The sequence below is a fragment of the Triturus cristatus genome, chromosome 7, assembly GCF_964204655.1.
Source record: "Triturus cristatus chromosome 7, aTriCri1.1, whole genome shotgun sequence".
Taxonomy (NCBI): Eukaryota; Metazoa; Chordata; class Amphibia; order Caudata; family Salamandridae; genus Triturus; species Triturus cristatus.
This window is the reverse complement of record NC_140590.1, coordinates 889,205,046-889,226,189: the sequence shown is the minus strand read 5'-3', so window position 1 is coordinate 889,226,189 and position 21,144 is coordinate 889,205,046.

The window sequence follows — 21,144 nt, the reverse complement described above, 5'->3', positions numbered from 1 at the left end:
ATCAATGTGTGCTTGGTCCATGTGCGGAACAAAGAAAAGGAGATGACTGCCGCAGCTGGCCAGCTACGAAGCAGCAAAGAACAGTGGCAATACATCCAGCCAATGGTATGCACTGGGCGGGCTGCTCGCCCCTTGTTGTACACAAGAGTCACGAAGAGACAGCACATATGCTGTCCGGTCGAGACCTAAAAACTAAACCTTTTGTTTTGTAGGATTCTTTAGAATGTGATCACTCATGTTTCGATGCTATAAGCGTATATAAATTATCACACAACCAATACAAGAGCAAAAAGATATTGGCAAAACTGGTAAGTCATACAATTGCAGAAACTGATTCCTCACAATGACCGTGCTGAGGTTATAAGTTATCCAGGCGGTAATGTTTGCGGGTTAACGGAGGAGGGCGAGACATTGCAGGCTCAAGGCAGGTGCCTGGATTTGACTCAGCTCTGGGTTCTCCTGGACCCTGGAGCCGAAAACGAGGAGAGCTTTCATGTGACTTCTGCCGGCCACCCACGCTCTAAAATCCTGTGCCAAGAATTAAAGTCAAACGTTAAAGTTTGATGTAAAATAGAAAGCGAAAGCTATCTACTGGCTGAACTGTGTAATGTGAAATCACCTGGGATCGATCAATCCTGGCTTGCTATCCCGGGCAAATTGTATAATTCACCATGCCTTCTTTTTCATCATAATTGTGTATGAGGGCATTTTGAGATACATGAATTTGTTATGTGACCTGCACAAAAACAACTCTTGTGCTTGATTTAATAAACTATGATGTTGCTTTATATATAAAAAAGAATATAGGCCACACATAGGAAGTACATGACAACTGACCTGCCTGTTACACTTCAATAATGTAATTATCGGGGGTGGGGGGTCAAGAATGTTTCTACGTTCATGTTTAAAAACTGTCAATTTCAATGAATGCCTGCAATGAAGTGATACAATCAGACGTACTGAAAGTGAAAAGCTTCTGCATGTTAATAAAATTTACTTTTTTGAATTTCGAAGATACTATTTTATTATTATTATTACATGATGTTTGTTGCACCATTTTACATGACAAACATTTTCAGTACTCAGCTTGTGCACGGTCTCTTAGAACCAAGCTAGATCCCCTTGGCTCGGCTGCATTTTAATATGTTCCCATGAGGCACTGGGTCAAGACTGATTTGCATACGGCTAGGTCTAAACTGGGGTGGCATGGTGAGCAAAAGAACATTTGATTTAACCCAGATCTATTGACTGGGGGGTGAATATTTGATCTGCTCTGCATTCCGTCTATCTGTGTGTCTTTTGCTTTCTCGCCCTAAGTGCGCCTACCCAGACGTGGGTCCCGGGCTCACTGTGCCACTGAATTCAAGCTAGCCTGGCTTTTGACCTAAGTGCGCCGGGTATGCCCAGATGTGGGTCCTGGGCTCACTGTTCCACTGGATTCAAGTTAGCCTGGCTGATGAGGGCTGATGCCCCTCCCAGAATGCTTGTTTCCAGTCCAGAGAGGACCTGACTTGGCAGTTTGGGCTGCACTATTCCCATGAGGCACAGGGTCAAGACTGATTTGCATATGACTGGGTCTAAACTGGGGTGGCATGGTGAGCAAAAGAACAATGGATTTAACCCAGATCTATTGACTGGGGTGAATGTTAGATTTGCTCGGCATTCCGTCCATCATCTGTGTGTCTTTTGCATTTTAATATGTTGGCTCGCCCACCTCTACAGATTAATAATGGCACTCCGTGTGCTATACACATGCCAAAGACAAAACAGCATACAATATCATGGTCATAAGCTTTCTTCCAACTTTGATACAATGATAATTACTGCACTGTAAAATAGTTGTTATAGCGCAACAAAGCCGACAGCACTATATAAAAAAACATATTAATGAAATAAATATGCTGCTACATTTTATAATCTATAAAGTGCAGGTAATAAAAACAGTACAAGTGGGCTCCAAATCGTAAGTTGATGTCAGACAGTGGTGTGCGCGTGTGTGTGCATTTCAATATGTGCATGCAGTATCTAACCCATTTGACTGGTGTACAGTTAATGTAATTTGAGTAAGGATGTTTGCTCAAAGTATGACTGGAGGGAAAACAAACTTGACGAACATGTTCAAATGTGCCCTTCACCCAAAGGAAGTCTGCTAGCTCTGTCTTTGCCTCCCGGGACAAAGGCAATCCCAGCTTCACTTCTTGCCATTGCCAATATTATGTGATCCTGGCCAGCGAGTATAAAGCTTCACCTCCCTTTTCCAGATACTCTTAGCTGCTTTGATATCTGGAAGATGGAATATCATACTTTTGATTTCTCGTGATATGCTCGTGAATGCAGTGAAGTGCACAGTAAGCGCGCTAACGAATACTAGGCTGTTAGTCGCCAAGTAAAGCAAGAATGGGCGCACTTTCCTTCAGAATTAAACCGAGAGTGCAGGTCCAAAAAAATACTGTACTCGGGATGCTCGAAAGGACGAAAGGGGGGGGGGGGTTGACAGTGAGAATATCGTGAGAGCCTACGAGGAATCACGTCGCCCTTACCTTCCGTGTGCTGCTTCTTCGGGTGTTCCGCCATGGTTGGTTTCCCATTGCTGCTTCGGTCACTCGTCCTCCAGAAGATCGGCCTCCAGAAGATCTTCGGGAAACTGTAAACAAAGCCCTCTTCTACAGTTGGAGCAGCTGGGCTCCCGGGCAGCCAGGCAGATATAGTCGTTTAGAACTTCCTGGTCTGACTCCACCCTCCCCTCAGCCGCACCTCCCGATATGCTTCTGAGAATGACCCTCGGCGCCTTGAGCCGTCTCTATGCCAGTCACGGTGTTGTGTATGTATATAACGCTTTATTCCCGGACCCTGTTATTCACCTGACAGTGACTTCGGAGAATAACTCTGCTCGTTCAGGATCAGGCAGAACCCACAGGCGGTCACAACAGATGTCAGCTCAGCCTCGGGCTGAGTTAGGGATACACGATTCAATGGCATAACAAACTCACCCCAGGCTATAAATTACCTGACAGTTGCCTAATACTGCAGCGGGTCATTCCTGCACGAGTAGAGACAGGCAGCAAAGCGCGACTAAAACAAAGAATAAAATGTAAAATAAAGGAAAGTTAAATTAATGTAAAGACAAAGTGAAACAAGCGCTCGCCATGACGTTTTTCGTTCGCCTTTTTCTGCCGTCCCACTTGGACGGCCTCGCCTGCTAAAAGGTTTCTTATCTTTATTGGGCCATGTGTTTGGCCCCATAAAGAAGATAAGAAACCTTTTACGCCAGCAGGAAGTCAGGCGAGCCAGTCCAACTGGGACGGTTCTAAAAGAGAAAAGTGTACGTCACTGGAATCTCTTTTCCAATGTCTGGCCACCGTTTAGCATAAACGGTGACGCCAGCCAATGGAAAAGAGGGGCGGGGCTTAAACCCCACTAGTGAAAGCTACCCAAAAACATAAAATCTCGCCAGTGAGACTGCACATGTCTGCGCAGCCTACGCTAGCCGAGACCTAAAAAGTACATGTCAAACTTTTTAAATACACTGCACCGTGCCCAATGGGCTGTTTAGGGCCTACGCTAGGGGTGATTTTGATTTACATGTAATAAAAACGAAGGTTGAGGCCTGACAAGAAGCTTATTTTGTCAGGATGAAATGGCAGTTTAAAACTGCACACACAGGCTGCAATGGCAGGCCTATATGTTTGAAGAGCTACTTAAGTGTGTGGCATGATCAGTGCTGCAGATCCACTAGCAGCAATTAATTTACAGACACTGGGTACATGTAGTACCATTTTACAGGGGACTTACAGGTAAATTAAATGTGCCAATTGGATGTGCGCTAATTTCAACATGTTTAAGGGAAGAGAGCACAAGCACTTTAGCAAAGTTTAGCAGTGGCAAAGTGCACAGAGTGCTAAAAGTCAACCAAAATGGGTTCAGAATACAGAAGGGTGAAGGCAAAACGTTTGGAGGTGACCCTTCAGAAAGGGCCAAGACCAACAGCCATTTAATTACGAGCCAGCCAAAATTCAGCACTGCCTAAACACTGTCCAAAAAAAGAAATATGCACTAATCATAGCACAGCTGCTGGACTGTCTCTAATTCGCCACTCTCTTATCAATATTCAGCTACATGAAGAGCTAAGAATCTACACTCTTTATGCACTGTCCAGCAATCAGGATAGACATGAAGGAACTCTCACTATAAAAAGCTCATCTACTGGGCCAGTAATTTTTCTAAACTCTCCAAAGAATGTCCAGTTAAAAGAGCTATGCATGACAAAACGTACACGTTCACAGCACAGCTATAAGGCCCAGAATCATTCAGCACTCCTTAATCACTGTCCAGCTATCACTTTCTAGCCACTAGGCCATGCAGGAGACAGTATGCACTAATTCCGGTAGAGCTACTAGGGCCACCATGATTAAGCGTCCACAAATCAGTGTCCAACTTTCAGCCTAGCCATGATTTAGTACTCGTGAATTACCGTCCAAATACCAGGAAAGCCCCTACTAAAGGCTGTCTATGATCACTGTCCAGTTACTAAGCTAGTTATGATTCAGCACTCTCATATCAGCGCCCAGTCACTGTGTAAGTCAAGCATCAGTACTTTTTAATAATTGTCTACCTACTAAGGCAGATGTCATCCAACATTCTGTACCTAAAGTCCACCTATTGAAACCTATGATACAACACTTTGCAATCATTGCTCAGCTACTGGCACAAAGCATTGAACTAAAATAAAAACTGAAATTCACCGGTTATAGTTAGTCGAGCTAATTATAATTTGTGCCCCTGCCATGCACTGCTTATGACCTCATATATTACATCACGCATGACATGTTCTATGACATTATTTCTGACATCACTGATAGCATCTCAAATTATATCATTGATGAAATCACTGATTATATCATACATGTAATCATCCAAGCTTCCTTTGCACACATTACTCTATAAACTAGTATGGCATTAGAGGCCTGAAAGTAAAAAATAGCTCAGGATAATATGAAGTATCATTAATGCCATCAGAGATACAACTTCCTTTGGTGTCCAAGATTGACCCTATACCATGCACTTCACAGGAAGCCTCGTTCACATTAACAATCAACTGCAGATATATGGGAAACCCTCATTGCACACGGTGTTCAATATGTAGACAAATGTTCAGAGAAAGCCAAGTTGCTCAAGATACTCAATGTTTGTTCCAAAATGAATGCCCTACGGCAAGATTGCTTTTATCTGTATCAAACCCCTCACAGTTACCAGACCTACACTGAGAAGTTAAGATGATATGAGTAGAAAGCGGGTATTGTAAACAGTTTTTACTCAATGGAGAGAGTTTACTCTGTACCACACTGTTTGCAGACAGTGAACCCTCACAAGAAATACTCCACAGAGTATTAAAAAGTATCTACTAAAAACAGTGTACACTCTATGCAGGACTTCTTAAAAAATACACTTTTCACTTAAAATAACCAAAGTCTGAAGATCCTAAGGATTATCCTACTGTAGCCTTCAAAACATGGTGAAAACTTTACAGTCCATCTTCTGAAGCAAAAGACGCACATGCACATAGGTTACTATCTGCTGCAAGAAGTCTTTTCTGTCATGTCATGCTGTGACAATTCTAGCTAATAACTCAGGGCTGCTTACAATACTTAGTATGTAGTACATGAACTTGTGTGGAACATGCCGAACACAGTTGTCTACTGCACACAGAGGTACTCTTCAATGCAAAGATATATAATGTGTTCAATACCTCTACACCCCTTTGATACATTAGAAGCACATGCATTTTGTAACCACTTACACCCTTTATCTGGACACAGGCTGTACAAAATTAGATGGAAAAGTAGCTAATCGCCACTATGTAAACTATAAAACAAACAACACCCTCATTGGATGATGTCATCAGTGATGTCATTAATGATGCTATTTGCAATGTCATCAGTGATGTCATAAATAATGCCTTAGAATATATCATGAGTAATGTAATTTGTGAGGTCATAATCAGTGCATGGCAGGGTTGCAAGTTATAATTAGCTCTGCTAACTATAGCTGATGTTTTTCTGTGTTTTTCTTTTAGTTCAAAACATTATTGTTGTCACTGACATTCACCTAACCATAACCTTTGGATATATATTAAGAACTATGAACATCTGCAGTGAAGCATCACTGAAGCAGCAAGAGACTGGCCATAGTCTGTCCAGTCTGGCATTGACCAGATTGTGTGTATTGTCATTCCGCCCTGCTAGGTCAAAGATGTGCTTCTATTACAAAGGGCCTGGGAACGCACCACCTGTGAGTCTGTCCATTCTCATTGAAGACAATTCAATTACCTACAAATCTAAGTCTGCATTGTTTAACTTGGAAGCTTTTCTCTCACAGCTTCAGTTTGGCAGCACTTGTGGCCCTTGAAGGGCAACACCTGCAGCATGTGCTGCACTTCTTCATGCAGGATGCTTCACAGTGGTGTTGAAAGCGTGCCACATAATTTTCACCAACTTCTAGACTGAGGATGCTCTTGGGAAAAGGGGATGACAGATCACTAATTTACCTTTCCCTGTGAATCTATACACAAACTGGTGTTTCTCGCATTGTCTTGTTATATAACATCTTGTTTTCCAGGCAGTGTTAATGTTACCTATATTACACAAAAGGGCTAGAGAAGATTAAACGACCTGCAAGGATTGGGTGCCCTACTCATTCCGTGGACCATAAAAGAAAATTCCTGGGTCTATAAAAACTGCTATCATAACTGGAGACCTAACCATAACGGAGTGTCCCATTTAAAGGAAGGTTTCCCTCAGCCACCATAGGTGGCATGCTTCATCATTAGGAGCCTCCTCATACCACGATGCCTAGTCACAGTACGGGCTATAACCCTGTTGGAAGTGGAGGTCCTTATCGCTTTACCGCCACCACCAAATGCTGGAGGTGGGCATCCCTGACCCCTCGCTTTAACGTTAGGCTAAGTAAGGACACCGTCTGAGATAGCCCTGCTCACCCCCTTAGTAGCTTGGCACGAGCAGCCAGGCTCATCTTCAAGGCATGAGTGTTCAGTAAGTGCAACCACACTCACAGTAACCCCTTGAAGTCACCACAAATAGACTCCACACAAGTTTTGATAAAATGAGTATAATCTTTATATAAGAAATTATATGATACGGGCAGACGATACAAAATCAACATACAAGAATGGGTAGTATTCTTTCCGGTGGGTTGGTAGGTTATAATCCCAACCACCGCTTCTAACCAAGATTTAAGCTCACTTCTAACCGTTTCCAAAAGGTTAGGCCAGTCGTACTACTAGAACACACACGTTGCAAAAGGAAACAAATACTGCAATGCGTAACGATATTCTCTTATACTGTGCAATAATGCCATACATAGCACCACAGTCATGTACCTTGTAGTTGAAAGAATAATGCAATGTGTATCAACACCAGCATGCCCTGTACCAGGAAGAAACAAAGCAATGCGTCATGCTACAATCAGGCACTGTGCACTGAAGAAGTAATGCAATGCTCCATGTTACAATCAGGTAACCTGCAAGGGAAAAACAACGCATTGCATTGCGCACCAAGCATGTAGTTCGTCAGGCATCTCAGCCCCCTGGGTATAGGAGCACTGGAAACAGCAACAAAAACAAAAAACAAAATGCCCCCATTTTTCAGTTAAAGGGGGAAAATGAGGATGCTATTGGATTCACTTAATCTCCACGCTCCTAAAAAATAAAAAACAATTAACCTGACCTTGTGTAATGTAACAGGTGACGTTTGCTCTCTATGAAAATGCCCCCAAAAATGAAGCTGACGTTGTGTAATTTAACTAGTGCTCATGTAAAGCGATCCCTCACCTCCAGGTCACCTGAGTTCATAATGCATGAATAAGCATCAGAGAAAATGTGACGGGAGTTGCCCAAGTGTTGCCCTTAACTGTGCTGCAAGGTTGGTTTGCTGAAGATCTGGTGACCCAGGCTTGCAAATGCAAAAAACAGTGCAGCGGAAGGGGCTTGGGGGAAATCCTCGCACCTTCAAGTCAGAGAAAATTAAAGAGGCGATTTCAAAAACAGTGTCTGATATTTCATCTTGGTATTTGAATGGGATGGGGAGATTAAGTGATGGGCGCCGAAGCTGAACCACAGAAGAGGGGCAAACAATGACACGAGCAGCAATCAAAGAAAAACATTGTCCCTCAACAAAACACAGCAGCGTAATGTTAACAGTAATTGGGAGGTGCTCTGTGGGAGGAAATTAAAAAACAACAAGCATTGAAAATGCAATAGGTCTTGCTTTTTATTAAGTTAAAGCCATTTGCTTTGCTAATGGTATTGTATCACAAAGCAAATGGCTTTAACTTAATTAAAGGCGAGACCTATTGCATTTTTAATGCTTGTTCTTATCAAGTGGTTATACTTGGTGACTGTGTTGGTGAATGGACTTTCGCAGGCCTGTATTTGAAATAGTCCGGTATCAGCGTTTAAATAGTTTGAGACCCGGATCGGGGAACCGAGCCAGGGTACATAGCACCCCTGAATTGTGAGAGTGATGAGTAACACTGTGGAACTGGATGGTGGCAGTATTTGTCATACGAGTCGTTTGGCACTGGCTACAGGTGAAATTGGTGGGGGGAGGAGGACAGAAAGTACAGTGAGAGTGATTGGGTAGAAAAATATTGGTGGATGTGTGCTGGTCCAGAAGTTGCACGTGGGGAGAACAATACTGGAGAGGAATGACTGTGAAAACGGAAACGTTCTTTTGAGAGAGGAGAGTCAGGAAGTCAGAGTGTGCCTTCTGAAGGTGTTAGAACAAGCACTATTGGTAGGAGGATCAAGAAATCTGGATATTTAGAAGATTATGTTTGCAGTATATAAATGTGTCAATATTTCAGTCATTGACAAGTATTAGTTTTTGGTTAGTTTTTTTATTGTATTAAAGGAAAGGGACGTGTAGTAATGGGGAAGAATATGGCTGTGTCATGTAGTATGTGGATTGCTTAGTATGTTCCCTGTACAAAAGATAAAGGTTTGGAATGTTGGGGGGGGTTGGAGCAGGCAAGAACATGTTTACCTTTGTCCTACGATACACAACTTACCTGGTAGTCCGTCATCATTACCAATTGTTCAATGCCTGTCGTGCATAAATTTCCAGAAACTTAGTGTCAAGTACCTCTTCGGCATTCTGATACCTGTCTTAGGACAACTAAACAACCTACAGGTGGGAAACAACCTTTACAACGCAACTATTACATCGCACTACACTTACAACGCAGGCATTACAACGGAACATCCTTTACAACGCATGACACTACAACGCATACCATTTCAACGTATACCATTACAACGCAGACACTACATCGCATGTCACTACAACGCAGGCATTACAACGCATACCATTACAATGCATACCATTGGAGTTAGAATATTAATTTTTAACCCCTACACTATCCAACACTTACCCTACTGTTGCACCCCCTGGAGTTAGAATAGTAATTTGTACCCCTATACTATCCAACACTTACCCTACTGTTGCACCCCCTGGAGTTAGAATAGTAATTTTTACCCCTAAACTATCCAACACTTACCCTACTGTTGCACCCCCTGGAGTTAGAATAGTAATTTTTACCCCTATACTATCCAACACTTACCCTACTGTTGCACCCCCTGGAGTAAGAATAGTAATTTTTACCCCTATACTATCCAACACTTACCCTACTGTTGCACCCCCTGGAGTAAGAATAGTAATTTTTACCCCTATACTATCCAATACTTACCTTAAATGCAATTTAACATTATGCGTTGTAATGGTATGCGTTGTAAAGGTAGTATGCGATGTAATGGAATGCGTTGTAAAGGTAGATTTTAAAAATGCGTTGTAGTGTCATGCGATGTAATGGAATGCGTTGTAGTGGATGTTGCGTTGTAAAAATTGCGTTGTAAGTGCATGCGTTGTAAAAGTATGCGTTGTAACGTCATACATCTGTGGAAATATGGATTTTTCTGGTCAGTTATGTCCCCTATCTTGGACCCCAACGGTTCTATGTGCATGTTACAAGTACATGTATGTTCCCTCCAGTTCCAGTTATGAAGACGCAAATACATGTGCGTCCACCGTTAACATGTCCTCTTTCAGATCCGCCATGAATGGGCCGGATATTCCATTCCTAAGTACGAAAGGCCACCGCCTTTATATGGTTCACTTATGCCATTTTACAGTCCAGGCAAGTAGGCCCTGATTCTGTCATCAAGCTTTTCTTGCTTTCTGTCTCTGAAGCTCCAGTCTGAGCCTGCATCTGTGACCATGAACTTTGTCTCATTCCCTGCGCGGCTCACGATGCCTGACATCAGCCTATTGCCTGCCAAGAAACTGTATTTCACCTTCGAAATTATCTGCTCCGCTCCCTGCCCAATGCATTCCTGTCTAGTAGTTTAAGTAAACATTCTTCCAGCTACCGAGCAAAGGCCCGGCTTCTCTGTCTTTATGCAAGTAATTCATAGCCCTGTTACTATGGAAGATTCCTGCCCTCGCATCTAGTGTAGACACTAAGACGCTTGTACACGCACTAACAGTCAGTATAGTCAGTATAGAATAAGATTCTACTCTAAGAGACCTCTCTTTTGGATAACATAGTTCTTTAAACATAGGATGTTAGATATGATTTGGGATTAGGTTGACTTGACCCTCCAGACATCTGTCGCCACATGTAGAGCTAAATGTCAAGTCCCCTTCACCCCCTAGTCGCACGTCAATTACACGTCATGCTGCTGTGCGCGCATTTCTGCCAAGTATTTCTGCTGACATTGCGAAATTCTTTCATGGAACCACCCCATTATGACATCATACCTGATGACGTTCCTTTGTTACGCTCAATCACGCCCATTTTCATTACGCATGAATAATGTTATCTTCCTTATCAATTGTTACGCCTCTCGCATTTGCTTCACTGTAATGCCTATTGTATAAAAGTGATTAATTATCAATAATGTATGTACTTCACTTCCTGAACCTCCGTGGTGATGGAACTTGGAGGCCACGATTCGAATCGTCCATTGGAATAAAGCCCATTCCGAACCTCTTATACCACGGATTCTGCCTCTTATTTATTGAGCTATTTTTATTATGTTCTGTATCAAATTAAGTCCCGGTAATTAAATTATTTACCACATGAATGGCGCCCGAACAGGGACACTTTCTCATCTCACGCGCCGGCGGTGCGTTGCAGGCCCGGTCTCCTGCCACAGCTGGACGGACAACAACGCGTACCAGCAGGATTTCCTGTATCTCCCTCCGGTCAAGCGGGGGCGACTGAGGCTGCGATCAACACCCAGACGAGGCGGTGAGAAGTGCGAAGTATCCCGACCAGAGCCTAGCTGAGAGAGCAAGATCCGAGGTATACAGAGGCCCGCCAGGTTTCCGATGTCCTGAAGTGTCCGAAGTTTTCGAGTCGAGTCCAGTCCGGTCCAGTTCAGTTCAGTTCCGTTCCGAGGCCTTCCGTTCCGAGCTACCCGGTGAGTACCATTACTGGGGAGGCGTTCTGGCGTGCACATAAGTTGTGCCGGTCCAGACGGGTTTGGGTACACAAATCCGGTCTGCACTGTTTTAGCAGTGTATCTGTACTGTTTAGCAGTATATCTAGTATATCAAGTATATAAATTCAGAATAATTTCCGTTAATGTCGAGAATTATGTTTAGTGATTAAGTTTTCTTAGATCGTCATCATCATTGTTGCTCATTAAATGTTAAATGTTAAATGTATTAATACGTCCTGCATATTGTGGTGTGAATGACTGTTCATTATCGTGGTTTATTGTATTAAGTTTGTTCAAGATCAAGTATCAGACCAGTTCTCAATATGCCGCTCTTTTCGAAACTAAGACAGATCACAACTAGAAAAGGGGTACTCGAAGAAGCTGTTCCCATTCCTCCTAGGGACACTCCAGGGTACTTCATGTATCATAAACACGGCTTAGACGCTATATTATTTCTTGATTTATGGGTAGACTACACTAAGGAATTACCAGAAAGTCAGAGGTGGCCCGCAGCTGGGACCTGGGATGCAGATTGCATCGTGAAAGTAGAGGAAGAATTATGGAAAAGGAAAGCCAGACAGTCACAGAAAGACGCCATTGAATTATGGCGTAAAGAATCGTATAGACGTACAGAAAAAGCACGTAGACAGGAAGAGAAGAGTAAAGAGAATTCAAATAAAGTCCGAGAAAATCTATTAATTGAAGAAGGTACACGAGTGAAATCAGAACAAGTAGACAGACAAAGAAATGCCCTTATGAAGGGTATGTATCCCCTTCTGGCCGAGGGATTACCTAAGGCTACTCCGGGGATACCAAAAGACTTGCCACCCCCATTATTTCCAATAAAAGTACATCCTAAGGGGCATCCTAGAACCGCAGAAGATGTTTTTCTTTCCTCATATTTAGATGACGCAGCTCCCGAGTATGCTAACCCCGCCCCACATAGACCGCCGGCCGGGGAGGTTCAACGCCAAGATCCTGTATCTGTATCTCTACAACAACAAAACCTGACACAAATTCCGGCAAGCACGTCCGTTTCCACATCTGTTCCTACAGCTACTTCTATAGCTGTGTCCACACCTATAGTTGCTGTATCGCGTTCTACGAATCCTTTCACGCCAGATACTCCAGACGGGTCTACTGGAGGTGCTACCAACATTTTTTCTACGCCACTCAGAGTAAATAAACTTACCTTTCAAGAGTCAGCACATCCACGTACCCCCAAACTCATAAATTCCCGCACGCTTAAGGAACTTCTTATAGATTGTAGATATGACCCTGTGCCCGGCAAAGAGGACGAAATGATCATGGCATCATTACGTATCAGACGAGCCGCGGTGTATTTAGGGAAGTTACCAGGAATGACTGTGCATCTAGATAATATATATCATTTTGTCCAAACAGGGCGAGATTCTGAAAGTATTAACAGAGCTATGGAATACCAGAAAGTGGAGATACAGGGGGAACTGTTACGTTTCCTCATAAATTGTGTGATCAGAAATCAAGACCGACCGGGGGTAGACCCGGAAACAATGGAAACTCTTACCAGATGGAGCCAGAATATATCAGAAGGGAGACATGATAGGCAAAAATGTATAATAGCCATGTGCAGAAAGATCCGTAAAGAAATAGAACGCCTACACGAAGAGAGATTAGCGGTAGACCAGTTTGAACAAAACGAGGAGGAGGAAGGATCAGGACTGTCCACAGGACAGTCAGAAACCATAGCCTATGTAGGTAGAGGAAGATCTTGTAATAGTACTAGATGCTTTACTGACCCGATACATCCGATATGTCCAGATAATAACAGGAATTTCCAAACACCTATAATAAATATGAGGTCCCCCGAGCATTCGTTCCAAGCCGCTGACAAATTACTGCGAGAACGAAGGGGTTATCATTTACTCGATTCTATGGATGAACAAGAATTAGCCAGGTCAGCCGTTCAGTGGGTTGACAGTCCCGGAAAATATGGTGATGACACAGTAGCACACACATTTTTGAACCTCACCCCAGATGAACAGCGTTTAGCTGGGATTTATATGATTCAACAACTTCTTATACTATATAAAAGCCAACATTCAGATCCTGGTCCCTTACCTGATATATTGACTGAATTACTCACGAATAGATGGAAAGGTTCAGGTACTAAGTTAATTAAGGAAATACTAGAATCCAGAAAGCAGTACATTCTTTTTGTATGTCCAGAACATGTTTCATTGCCCATCAAGGAAAGACCGATGTATTACATGGACAGACAGAATCCCTTACGAGAAGTACACCCAATAAAGGGCGAGGACAATGAGTTTAAACGTGTATTTGTATATACGCCCATATCAAAAATAGAATTGTTAGAAATGAAGAAAGTGGTACCCAGTCATGACAAAGACCCAGCGGGTTTCCACCGAGAAATTAAAGACATGTTACTCATGGGAGAGTATACCTATCCCGACATTATGACAATATTAAAGGTATTAATGCCTGCTGGCATTTATGAAAAACTCAAGGAAAAAGAGTGGGAGGTAGGAGACCAAAAGATAGACTGGACAGCATTAGAAAATGAAGAAAAGGCCCGAGGTCCAGGTTCGGGGCTTGGGGACAAAACTAAAGCACTACCAGGTTTACTAGTACAGGTACTGCCACGTTTATTAACTACGAAAAAGGAAGACTGGGGTGCAATCTCAGCCTGTAAACAGAAGCAAGATGAAGACACTAGTGATTTCTATGCCCGATTCGAAAAATGTTTTGGTATAAATAGTGGTATAAAAGCAAGTAGCGAGTCATACCCACATCTGTTTGTGACAAAATTAGTTGAAAATTCCTTGCCCCAAGTGAAGAATAGAGTATTAAAATTCGAGAGTACCTGGCAAGGTAATACCCCATCACAAATGTTACAAATGTTACAGTACCATTACAATAGAATTAGAGAGGAACAAGAACATGAGCAGAGACGCATGAAAGACACGAAAATGAAAATGCTAGTCTCCCAGACAGTTCCAGCTGAAGGTCATAAAAAGGGTACGACACAGTCCGGTGATTCAGCAGGACCTGTAAAAGGGACATGCAACTATTGTAAACAGCCAGGACATTACATACACGATTGCCCAGTCCTGAAGCGTAATATCGCCACAGGTATTACAAAAGAAAGACCACGGCCACCTAGACAGGATCAGAATGAACAAGGAGCACCGCAGCATGCACAGTCCATGCCAGCTCCACAACAGTCTATACAGTTTGTGCCAGCTGCACCAGCGCTGCCGGTTGCTGCCACACAAACCACGACACGACAGCTGTACCAGACCGCACAGTATGACTATCCTGATTATCAACGATACGCATGAACCAGCCTAGAGAGGGAAGTTGACTTACCCCTTATCGAGGTCCCTGTAGACCAAGAAGGACCTTATGTACATAGTGAATTATTAGGCCAAGATAGAAAATTTTTACTTGATACAGGGGCAAGTCGAACAACTATAAAACGTAGTGAAGTTCCAGGGGCACCCCTCTCAGGCTCACAGAATATTTCCCTTGGTTTTTCAGGAAAACCTATTGTTAATGAAGTATCACAGCCTCTTCCACTTACGATAGGACCCTTGACCAGAACTACAGATTTATTGCTTACTAAATCATGTCCAGAAAACTTGTTAGGTATAAAAACACTGAAAGCTCTAGGAGCTATAATATGTTGTTCTCCGGAAGGAGTAAGATTGTTTTTACGTGATTTCAAAGGTCACTATGTGTCTCGAGACATGGATTCCCGACTGCAGACTTTACCCACACATTTATGGGCACAAGGCCCTACAGATGTTGGTTGCATGAACATTACACCATATCGAGTCACACTAAAGGCAGGAGTGGTACTACCACGAATGCGACAATACAAGTTACCCCCAGATGCTGTAATGGCTTTACTGCAAATCATTGACGAGCTTATTGGCCAAGGAGTGGTTGTGGAGACCGACTCCAATGTATGTAATTCACCGATAATTCCGATTCTTAAACGAACTGATCCAAAGGCTCCACCAGTATATCGATTGGTTATTGATCTGCGCGAATTAAATAAATGTATTGTACCACAATACCCCGTAGTTCCAGACATCTCTTCATTACTGACAGCTATTGATTCCGAAGCAACATTCTTTACTGTAATTGATCTCAAGAATGCCTTTTTCAGCGTCCCAATAGATCCAGAAAGTCAATACTTGTTCGGATTTAGTTTAAATGGACGTAGCTTTAAATTCACACGCGCACCTCAAGGATTTACAGAAAGCCCCAGCATCTATAGCCAAGCACTGAAACGAGAACTTGACAGTATACACATGCCAGTCAACACTGCTCTGCTTCAATATGTCGATGATCTGCTGATCACCGCCCGAAGCGAACCTGAATGTGAAAAAGCATCACTGACGGTTTTACAATTTCTAGCCGCAAAGGGACACAAGGTGTCCCCTTCTAAGCTGCAATTCTGTGTCCAGCGAGTTATTTACCTTGGTCACTCGCTGTCCAAGGAGGGAAGGCAGCTTACACCCGACCGCATTCAGTTAATAGCTAACATGCCAATACCCAAGACACAAAAGGAGGTGCGGGCTTTCATAGGCCTCACTTCGTATTGTAGGCAGTGGATCCCTCAGTATGCATTTCTAGCAAAACCACTCATTCAATTAACAACACAGGAGGCAGCCACATCGACTGTCCTCCCTTGGACTCAGGAACACACACTAGCTTTTGAAAGCTTAAAGAAAGCTCTATGCCAAGCACCTGTTTTAGCAACACCATGTTACAGAAAACGTTTTACACTCTTTGTTACAGAACGAGAAGGTACTGCCTTGTCAGTACTCACACAGGAACAAGCAGGATCACACAAACCGTGTGCTTATTTTTCTAGTACATTAGATCCCGTAGCTCAGGCTCTGCCTGCGTGCCTGAAATCAGTGGCAGCAACAGCTTTAGCAATCAGACAAAGCGATGCCATAGTGTTAGGACATCCATTGACAGTCCAAGTACCACATGCAGTAGAGGTTCTTGTGAATCGAACGCAAACACAACATTTGACTATAGCGCGACTTACAGGGTATGAATTAACATTATTTCAGCCACATATAGAAATCAGACGTTGTAACACATTGAATCCTGCCACACTTTTACCTGTAATCGGAACAGACCCACTAGCTCATGACTGTATTGAAGTTATTACAATAACGACGAAACCCAGACAAGACTTGACAGATGTCCCATTGTCAGATCCAGACCTGACGTTGTATGTAGATGGTTCATGTATGAGAACAGGTACAGGAGAGTTAGTGGCCGCTTATGCAGTCACAACAGACACTGAAATTATTGAAACCAAGTGTATAAATACCTTGTCCGCTCAAGCAGCAGAGCTCGTCGCTCTGACACAAGCCTGTATTCAAGCCACAAATAAAAAAGTCAACATATACACTGATTCACGTTATGCATTCGGAGTTGTACATGACTTCGGCGTGCTGTGGCGAGAGAGAGGTTATTTAACTTCTCACGGTGCCCACATTCAGCACGGACCCCTCATTCATGCCTTATTAGATGCAATACATTTACCCACTGCAATATCGATTATGAAATGCAAAGCTCATACGAAAATTACTGATATCATTTCTCAAGGCAATGATCTAGCTGACAGAACAGCTAAACAGACTGCTCAAACTCAAACATCCGACATGACAAAGACAATAGTCCAGACACCAACACATTGCATGATGGTTAAGGATCCCACTCTTGATGTAATTGACATACAGACACATGCTACTCCAGACGAAATAAGGAAATGGACTGAATTAGGAGGGATCCAAACGGATCAAGGATGGATGACGAAGGAAAAATCTGTGTGGTTCCTTCCTGATTCAATGGTCCAAGTCATTATTAACACTGTCCATAGTCCAGCGCATCTAGGAGAGAAAGCTATGCTAGACAGCATTCAACACATTTGGTTCAACAAACATTTACGAGCAGCAGCCAAACAAAAAGTTCGTACCTGTATGATCTGTTGTCAGTTCAACCCAGGAAAAAGCATTCCCGTAGAACAGGGTGGATTTCAGCCTCCTGATCACCCTTTTGAAATCCTCCAGATGGATTATATCCAGATGGAACGATGTCGAGGATTCAAATATGTTCTCGTAGTTGTCTGTGCTCTTTCCCGTTGGACAGAGGCATACCCGGTTTCAGATTACACTGCTCCGACTACTGCCAAACAGTTAGTTCGAGAATTCTTCCCACGATACGGTTTACCACGTGCTGTCTACTCAGATAACGGCCAGCCGTTCTCATCCGAACTAATGAAACACGTTTCACTTTTGTTAGGCTATCAGTGGAAATTCCACTGTGTCCGACACCCCGAGGCAGCAGGTCTCGTGGAAAGACATAATCAGACCCTGAAAATTAGATTGTCCAAAATATGCAGGGAGAAAGGTGTCGACTGGGTAGTAGCATTACCAGTTGCACTCTTTTACATGAGAATGGTAGCACACTCTCGAACAGGGCTATCCCCGTATGAGGTGATCTTTGGCAGACCACCAAATATGTGGGGGACGCCTATACCACGTAAAATAACTGATATTGACTGTAATATGCTGACAGATTATTTGGCTTCCTTGATGTCTGCACTACAATCTTGTCGTTCACAGGTAGCTGCAGCTTTTCCTGACAACACTGAGGTGAAACCCCATGACGTAGTTCCGGGGGACCTGGTCTTGGTGAGGAACTTTGATCGAAAGACTCAGCTGGATCCTAGGTGGAGGTCGCCGCAATTGGTCTTGCTCACCACAAGGACAGCCGTGAAGATCGAAGGCAGGAAAGGCTGGGTACATTCAAGTCATATCAAGAAATTTTATGGACTACCATCGGATGTAAAAACCACACCTCGTGTGTCTTCACCCATTGACTCAAAACTTCCTTTGGTTGAATCAAGTAGTCACGAACAATATAAACTAAAACTCAGATCTAACCAGTCGGGCAATTTGATTGTTTAAGTCCTCTCCGAGGTGAAGCGGTTGAATTTGTCTCTGACATGTATCCCTTAGATCTGAATAGAGAAAAAACCCGAAAAATGTTGAAACGACATGCATACTGTAAATCACTGCGTAGTCATTGCACAGTGACGTTATTAATTTTGTTTTTCTTAAGTCTTTTAATAATTATTGCAAGTATATTGTTGCACATATATTATCCTATTTCTAGACATATTTATAATGTTACTGCTGAACATTCTTTTAGTGAATTACCTCCGCATGAATTGTCTTATAGATTTGCGCTGCGCAATAACACTTTTATTAGCATGTTACATCATTCCCATCAGGTTAGCAATGCTACAAATTGTTGGATATGTGGCCGACTCCCTCCCTATCAGAACTATAAAGGAATCCTACCTCTTTTTCCATACCCGTTCACACACAACGGCTCCTGTGGAGCATGGTTTAGCTTAATTAATTCCTTAGATTCAAATTCTGCAGTTTATCAAGACAACTGGGTATGGGGAAATCTGAACTTAGTTTTACTTAAAGTCTGCCACCCCAACGAGGAGGGACTTCCCAAAAGAACAGGAACTGATCTAGAAAATGAAGTATATGGATTAGGTAATTTTACGCTTAATCTCTTGATCTTGAATGTCGAATCCGAAGCTACTCCAAGTTTGTCCGCCATGTCAGTATTTCCAGTAAAAGGTGAATTATGTGTAAGAAAGAATGGTTCCATAAATATGGGCCATAGTAGATGCACCACTGTAATAGAATTCAGTGATCAAGGCAAGTCGACATTTAGAGCTTCCCGCCATTCCTATTTTATATGTGGTCAGACGGCATATGTACGTTTGCCTCTAGATTGGGATGGTACCTGCTACATTGGATTCCTTTTGCCACCTGTTTTTCTAGCTCCTCCCGATTATCACAGAAATACTCATTTAGTACACAATAGAGAAAGGAGAGATCTCTCAATAGTCGATTACACTGAAACAGCATGGGAAAAATACACAGATTTCAATAAAGGTCTCTTTCCCTATATAGGTACCGTTACTAATAGTAAGCTGATACGTAGATTAACTAGAACCCTTGAAGCAGTAGTGAACAAAACTATTTCCGCCTTAGGCAATTTAACAGAAGAGCAGTCTGCTATGCGGATTGTTGTGCTTCAAAATCGTCTTGTCCTTGACGTCATCCTGGCCGATAGGGGCGGAGCTTGTAGGGTCATCGGATCAAGCTGTTGCATTTTCATACCAGAAAATTCGCCATCTGTATATAAAGCCATAACTCGCCTTCATAAGATTGTGAGCCAGATACACCAGAATCCAGGCACTTGGACTTGGTCCGGGTGGTTTTGGAGCGTGTTATCAGCCTGGGGATGGAGAGTTCTATCCTTCCTAGGTATTGGCCTTCTCATACTATTCACTTGCTGCTTATGCCTGCAATGTGGACCAGCGATTTGTGGTCTGTGTGCCACATCGTGTATTCCACATCAAGATTTTCGTTCAAGATCCCGGAAGAAGAAAGAAGAACAAATGATGCTATATGAACAGATCAATGGATTAATGAAGATTGATATCTCTTGACGGGCAAGTAGGGGACAAGGAGGGAATGTGGAAATATGGATTTTTCTGGTCAGTTATGTCCCCTATCTTGGACCCCAACGGTTCTATGTGCATGTTACAAGTACATGTATGTTCCCTCCAGTTCCAGTTATGAAGACGCAAATACATGTGCGTCCACCGTTAACATGTCCTCTTTCAGATCCGCCATGAATGGGCCGGATATTCCATTCCTAAGTACGAAAGGCCACCGCCTTTATATGGTTCACTTATGCCATTTTACAGTCCAGGCAAGTAGGCCCTGATTCTGTCATCAAGCTTTTCTTGCTTTCTGTCTCTGAAGCTCCAGTCTGAGCCTGCATCTGTGACCATGAACTTTGTCTCATTCCCTGCGCGGCTCACGATGCCTGACATCAGCCTGTTGCCTGCCAAGAAACTGTATTTCACCTTCGAAATTATCTGCTCCGCTCCCTGCCCAATGCATTCCTGTCTAGTAGTTTAAGTAAACATTCTTCCAGCTACCGAGCAAAGGCCCGGCTTCTCTGTCTTTATGCAAGTAATTCATAGCCCTGTTACTATGGAAGATTCCTGCCCTCGCATCTAGTGTAGACACTTAGACGCTTGTACACGCACTAACAGTCAGTATAGTCAGTATAGAATAAGATTCTACTCTAAGAGACCTCTCTTTTGGATAACATAGTTCTTTAAACATAGGATGTTAGATATGATTTGGGATTAGGTTGACTTGACCCTCCAGACATCTGTCGCCACATGTAGAGCTAAATGTCAAGTCCCCTTCACCCCCTAGTCGCACGTCAATTACACGTCATGCTGCTGTGCGCGCATTTCTGCCAAGTATTTCTGCTGACATTGCGAAATTCTTTCATGGAACCACCCCATTATGACATCATACCTGATGACGTTCCTTTGTTACGCTCAATCACGCCCATTTTCATTACGCATGAATAATGTTATCTTCCTTATCAATTGTTACGCCTCTCGCATTTGCTTCACTGTAATGCCTATTGTATAAAAGTGATTAATTATCAATAATGTATGTACTTCACTTCCTGAACCT